The following is a 6857-nucleotide window of genomic DNA, read 5'->3' on the forward strand; positions in this document are numbered from 1 at the left end:
TTAATCCTATAAATAAATTATTTTATTTTGGTATTTATTTTTATAATTATACTAAAAATACGATAAAATAATTTTTACCAGAAATAATAATATTGCAACAATTATGGTTATCGGGGCATATTTGAATATGACAATGGAATTTATTAAATCAGAAATTAAAGCAGCAATATAAATTAACAATTTTATCTATAAAATAATAAAACTTAAAAACAACAGTTTGTGAGACTTACTTAATTATGTTTCAACTCCCACGATACAATACGCTGCAGCAGCAATTCCTACAAACAATAAAACAAAGTTGAAAACTAATTTCTATGAGCACTTCGGTAGTGTTAAGTAATTGTACTAGAAGGTATTACATTATAAGAGATTTTAAGAGGTAATGTATTACATTAACAAAGTAATATAGATAAAATACCAAACAAATTAAAAACTTAAAAATGATTTTATTAACAAGGATTTAGTTAGTTAATTAAACATTTTAAAAGAGTTGTGATTATATTGTTAACTAAAAATTTAATTTAATTTAAAGATGTTTCCTCAGGTACTGCACTATTCAATTACTTAAGCAAGATGCATTAAAAAAATATATATATATAAAATATATTAAGCGTACTTGAAAAGAAGTAATTTATAACAACTAGATGTTTTCAATTCCACATTTGGAAGAAAAAGCGTCTCTTACAATGCCATAAATATAATTTATATACCATAAATATTTAAATATTATCAGATTATCTATCTCTTATAACACAGATAAAATAATTTTCGTTCATAACTCAGTAAATTATATTTCTAAAATGAGATATTCTTTAATAGTGGAATATTTTTTTTAATAGGGTAATTTTATATTCTACATTCTGTGGAAGTAAATACGAGGAAATGAATGCATAGTTCATCATTCGCTAGGGAAAAGGAAAGTTTAGTACACCATTCGCAAGGAAAAATGAAAGCTTAAATTAAGTACATATCGAGGTTAGTTATGAAACGGAACTAATAATAAAATTTAGAACTAAAATAGAAATCTTAGTGAAATGTTTAATTTCTTTTTGTTGTCTTTAAAAATGATTAGTAAATTTAGAAAAAAAATTAATATAATAAATTAACACGAAATGTTGAATAAGTATAGATAATTTGCTGATAGTTAATTAAAATTAATGACACATATACTACAGAGCATTTGGAAGTCGTTGTATAGTATGCTTTAAAATTATGTGATTCAATCTGTACCTTCGGGGTTAGTTAAATTCGTTGGACGTTGCTCAGTTATCAAACAAAAACGTCAGTTGTTAAATTCTGATTGAACGTGTTTCGTTTCGTTTATCTGAATCAATAGTTGCAAAACAATGTAATAATTTTTCGGTAGAAGAACACATTTATCTCGTTGAACACGTCTTTCGTGAAGGTGAGAAGTATATTGATTTAGTGAAGCACAAATTTTCTGAAATGTTTCCAAATAATCTTGCTCCTCCCCGCAATGCAGTTCGAACTCTTACCGAAAAGTTTCGGGCAACAGGCTCTGTTAAAGACGCTCATCAAGTGGAAGACCACCGAAACTAAACAAGTTGCTAGATCTTTCGGATTGTATGAACGAAATTCCATCAAAGTCTATGCGTATGTTAGCACCTTACCGCATTAACTTTAACGGGGGGGGGGGGCAGTAAAACAAACATTATATGCAACAGACCACGCACGATTGACGAACTAAAAACTACAATAATGGTATACGTACGAGACATTCCAGTACATCAACTGGTTAAAGTATTTGCAAACAAACTGAAACGTGTGCAGTGTTCTATTGATGTTGGAGGAGGTCATTTTCAACACCTTTTATACTCTAATCCAATTATTGTAATATCAGTATCTATAAAATAATGAAATAAAAATACAAAATAATAATTAATAAAGTCTCATCGTTACGCTTTCTTTAATCTCAGCCCACAGCAATTTTCCGAAAGTTTAGCTGACGATGAACCGTACTGATCATCCGTAAAATACTATTGATTTACATTAATATTCTTCTTTTTTTTTTTAATTAAAAACGAAGTAAATATTAATCTATTGGCTAAAATAAAAAAATAAAGACTTTTAGAGAAATACAAATGTATATGCCAACCCCTTTAATGAAAATATGGACCTATAAAAAAAGTTTTCAAATTTATAGTTACTCCCAACTCTTGATAGATGGCACTTACTGTAACTGCGAAGGCGATTTACATAAATAAGGCTCTACGTAAGTAAGTATAGCAAGCCTCGTAGTTTCATGTATTTATTTTTTCTGGCGAATATATAGCTAGAATTGCTGTCTTAAAAGGAAAAGTTAAAAGATACATGTATTAAAAGATGGACGGACTATCTCCACTGCTCTTCAACTGCGCCCTAGAATATGTAATGAGAGAATGGTACAAAAAAGACTCACCACACGTAATAATTGAAGCAAGGAAACATGTAAACCATATCAAAGTAAACTGTCTAGGATTTGCAGATTACCTAGCGTTTTTAGCCAGCCAATAACATCGCAGAAACTATAATCCAAGTAACTTCATTGGAAAAACTAGCAGGAAAAACAGGCCTAAGAATATCCTATGAAACACTAGAATAATGGTCATAAATCCACTGGTATTGAATCACGTAATCATAAACGGACACAAAGTCGACCTAGTTGAAGGGTTTAAATATTTAAGAGTAAATATCACATATAACCTCGAAGAAAAACGAAAACCAAAGCTCAGTAATGTACAAAATACCACCAAAACAACATATAACAAAAGATGCATCTTAATAGATACCATAATCAAACATTATAAAACTGTAATCAGACCTATATCATATGGAAGCGAAACATTCTTCAAACTAAGTTCCAACATTTCCCTCAGCAGAGATGCAAAGAATAGAAAGAAGAATTCTAAGAACATGCATAAATAAAATACGACTTACTGATTGGGAGAATGGAGATTCATTCCAAACCAAGAAGTACATAAAGACGTAAAACCAACTCTAGACTACTTTATAAAGAAAAGAATCTCCTTCTTTAGACCCATAATAAGAACAGAACCGAACAGGCTCGTCAGGAAACTGGTCGAGAAATACTGAAAAATGTCCAAAACACCGATTTGGATCACCGAAATTAAACATGATATGAAAGTAGAAATCACAATAGAAGATTTACGAAATAAAACTGACAATATAAAATATTAAAAGAAGCAAAATCCAGATTTAAAATTAAAGAAAACAACAACGATGGTTTGTTCAAAAGAACTCAAAGAAAGCATGATCTGACAGAATGAAGAAGTATTGGGAAACAATCAAGAAGAAAAAAGAAAAATAAATAGAAAAGACGAACCAGAGTTGAGTAAAGTGGTCCACTTTGACCTCAAAAAGAAAAAAAAAAGAATGATCATGTCCAAAATGAGGTATAGATTTGTTTTGCAAATTTTTACGTTTTAGTGTCCGGCTAACTCATCTACGCCAAAAAACCATACGTATTGTGTCGCATTACTTTTTGCCATATATCTCGGGTTCGATTAAACAAATCCTCTTCAAATTTGGTTCAAATATCTCTATATTGATAAAAAATAAAACCTATAAATATATATGTATATTTCTATAAATCCAACAATTGTTTCCTCTTGAGAGGGTGTCATAGATTATTTTAATGATGGGTTCAAATCTTTTCATTTCAAGCACTCAACTACACTCAAAGAGTCAATGTTTTTTAAAATGTAATTTGAATAATTTTCGGAATTTAATCTAAATCGTCTTAAATTATTAATGTAAGAGAAAATTAATGTTTCCGTTCCATTCGTAACAGGTATATTATACAAGAACGATAAATGCGCGCATGAATACGCACGCGCGCACACACACAAATTTATTTTTGTGCGATCCTGTAATCTTATTCAGTAACCAATAATCAACATCGAATATTTGCAAAGGAGTCAAATTGTTTTTATTAATTTTCTATCTTCAAAGAAAACAAATAAAAGGTTTTCATACAAAGTTTATACATTTCATTCCAAAAGGAATTCATGATGAAATTTCAAGAAAAAATAATATTAATCACGTACATCAAAAGTTCTACACGTTTTCAATTATTATTTTTTTTTAAAAGTACTACAGTATGCTAAAAAGAATATTTAATAAGATTTTCTTTTTTAATATCAATTCACAGTGGCAGACGATACATTAAATATCTTTACAAATAAAAAAAAAAAAAATACTATTAAAAAATACAAAAAATAATATAATATAATTAATAATTAAAAAAAGATTAGAATTTTCTGGTATCTTAAATTCAGCTAATGAATTAATGATTAATTTTGCCTTTTGTTATATTTATTTCAAAAATCTTTATTTTTTAAGTTTTAACAAAGTACAAATTTTTAAATAACTATTTTAATTTACATCCTAATGATATAATGGTATATTGTTTAATTTCCAATTATATTTAAAAATACAAAGAAAATAAGATATTGGCAGAAAAACTATACGTAAATATGTATATATTTTCAACCCCGTCTGGAAAATTTGTAGTAAAATTTGTAATATAATATCATAGTTTATTCATTTCAAATGCTGATACTTTATACTGTTTATCCATTTTTATTCGACCCTCAACAACTTACGTTTTTTGTCAATTGATGGTGCCTGCGCTCTAATCTTTTTCACCGAAAAAGATGTAATAATATTTATGACACATTTTACTTAAAGTTACTTTTTAGCCACAAATTATAACCATCAAAGTTACACCACAAAAAAAAGTAATCCTAGTCGCAACATCAATCACAGTATAAAGCTGGTAAATAATTTAGACAAAACATATTTCAAGAATATATTACACAGAATATAATAATAAGACTAATTTTTAAATGTTTAAAAGAATATTATTAACATTCAAATTCTTTTAATTTGCAAAAAAAACAAACAGAAATTAAGACAGAACATTTAAACAAAAATTATCAAACGCAAAAAAACTACTGTAATAGTATCAGCAGATTTATCAGCTGCGAAAGGGATAGCAATATAAATGTTTAATAAATTCCAAATAATAACCTTAATAAGATATTAAAGCGTATATCCAAACATGAAATAAAATGCTTCAGAAAAAGTCCGCATTACCAGCATTGTTTGCGAATTGGTATATATAAGATAAATATGTAGTGCCTGCATCCAAGAATTTAATTAATATTAATGAAAACTGAAGATAACGTAATAAAAACACTGAATTAATTACTAATACTACAGATAAGTATCTGTAATATTAATAATATTAATGTATTTTACAATCTATTTATCAATTTAATTAATTGAAAAGTTGTAAAGAACAGAAATAAATATAATTTCATATTAGTTTTATATAGCGATATTTTCTTCGTTATTTTTTTATCATAATTTAAACATTTTAATTCAGTATTAACATTTTTAAACCTTAAATATGGTTTGTTCGATCAGTAAATTATCAAATGTAAATGTGAATTTGCATGTAATTATCCAAATTACATTTCAAAAAAACCTGACTGTAGTTGAGTGCTTGAGCTGCAAACGATTTGTACCCATCATTCAAATAATCTGTGACATCCTCTCAAGAATAAACAATTTTTTTGTACGAATCAGTAGTTAAGAATTCGTAGAATATTTGGGTTATAAAATCTTTTCAGTTATAACGGTATCCAAATCCGTTCACATAATTGTCCGAATTATATAACGATTCTATCTTTAATCTCTAATGTGGAAAACAAATCGTAAAATATATTTATTTTACAATGAAAAATCAGATAAAAAATGAATACCTTTTTGTTAATGATATAGAAATTCCCTATTAGGTTTAACCTTAAACTGTAATAATTTATAAACTTTTTGTTACATCTATTTTCTCTTTTTTTACTTGTAATTAATTAAGATACTGTTTATGCGAAAGTTGTAATTATTATTATATCAACAAAAAAATTTTCAGTTAATTTTAAAACAGCCTAAATATTGATATAATTACTTACGTATTATCAATAATTTCGTTCATATTCACAACGAATAATGCGAATAAGATTGGTTCTTTTTTTAATTTACCAGATATTTGATTGATTTTGGTGTTATATGTTACCTGCTTTTCTGTTGTAAGCAAATTTTTTAACCTCACCATAATTAATGTATCCTACATACTTAGTTATCAATCAAATTTTGTTTATCTCTACAGTTCTTACCTTTTAAACATTTTTTTATTTCCAAATTACTCAGACCTGAATGAGTAATGGAAGACTTATCGACCTAGTTTGTCTTTACAATATTCTGCTACAAATTTTATGTCTGTTGTATGTTTGTAACATAATGCGGTACCACTAACTTTGTATTTAAAAATATTTTAAATCAAGCAAGAAATATGTATTATATGCAAGAAAAAAGTAACACAAAAACAGAATTACTATCATAGTTTCATAATGAAAATAATAATAGTAATACCAGTAATATTAATAAAAAGATTAATCACAATTAAAAGAAAAAAATCTGATGTGGACACCACATCACTTCCTTGTAAGCCTATTAAATTACATATACACATTTTTGCTGCACTTCATTTAAACTTATTTCATTTTAAAGTGAGATACGATCCTCCAATTCTATAATAAGGTGGACAGTTACACAATTACTAAAATATTAGTTTTTATTAACATCAAATATTTTTACTTACCTGAAATATTAGAATAGAGTAAAAGTCCTTTTATAATTCCTTAAATAAATATAAGTTTTATATCTTTCTGATACTATGTTTTTTTTAAATTGATATGATGTAACCACCAAGAAAATGGAACAAAAACGAATAATCAGATGTTTCACCAAATCTGATGTGAACACCATGACTTACT

At 27.0% G+C, this 6857-nt stretch overlaps 1 long non-coding RNA gene across 1 annotated transcript in view; it reads right to left on the reverse strand.

The window, feature by feature from the left end:
* Positions 1-264, reverse strand: part of LOC142320162 (uncharacterized) — a 262225-nt gene extending 261961 nt beyond the window's left edge. Inside the window, exon 1 of the long non-coding RNA XR_012755304.1 lies at positions 231-264. This is a non-coding gene — a long non-coding RNA (uncharacterized LOC142320162). The remainder of the gene's footprint in view (positions 1-230) is intronic.
* Between the last annotated feature and the right edge of the window lie 6593 nt (positions 265-6857).

The sequence above is a fragment of the Lycorma delicatula genome, chromosome 2, assembly GCF_047948215.1.
Source record: "Lycorma delicatula isolate Av1 chromosome 2, ASM4794821v1, whole genome shotgun sequence".
In the NCBI taxonomy this organism is placed as follows: domain Eukaryota; kingdom Metazoa; phylum Arthropoda; class Insecta; order Hemiptera; family Fulgoridae; genus Lycorma; species Lycorma delicatula.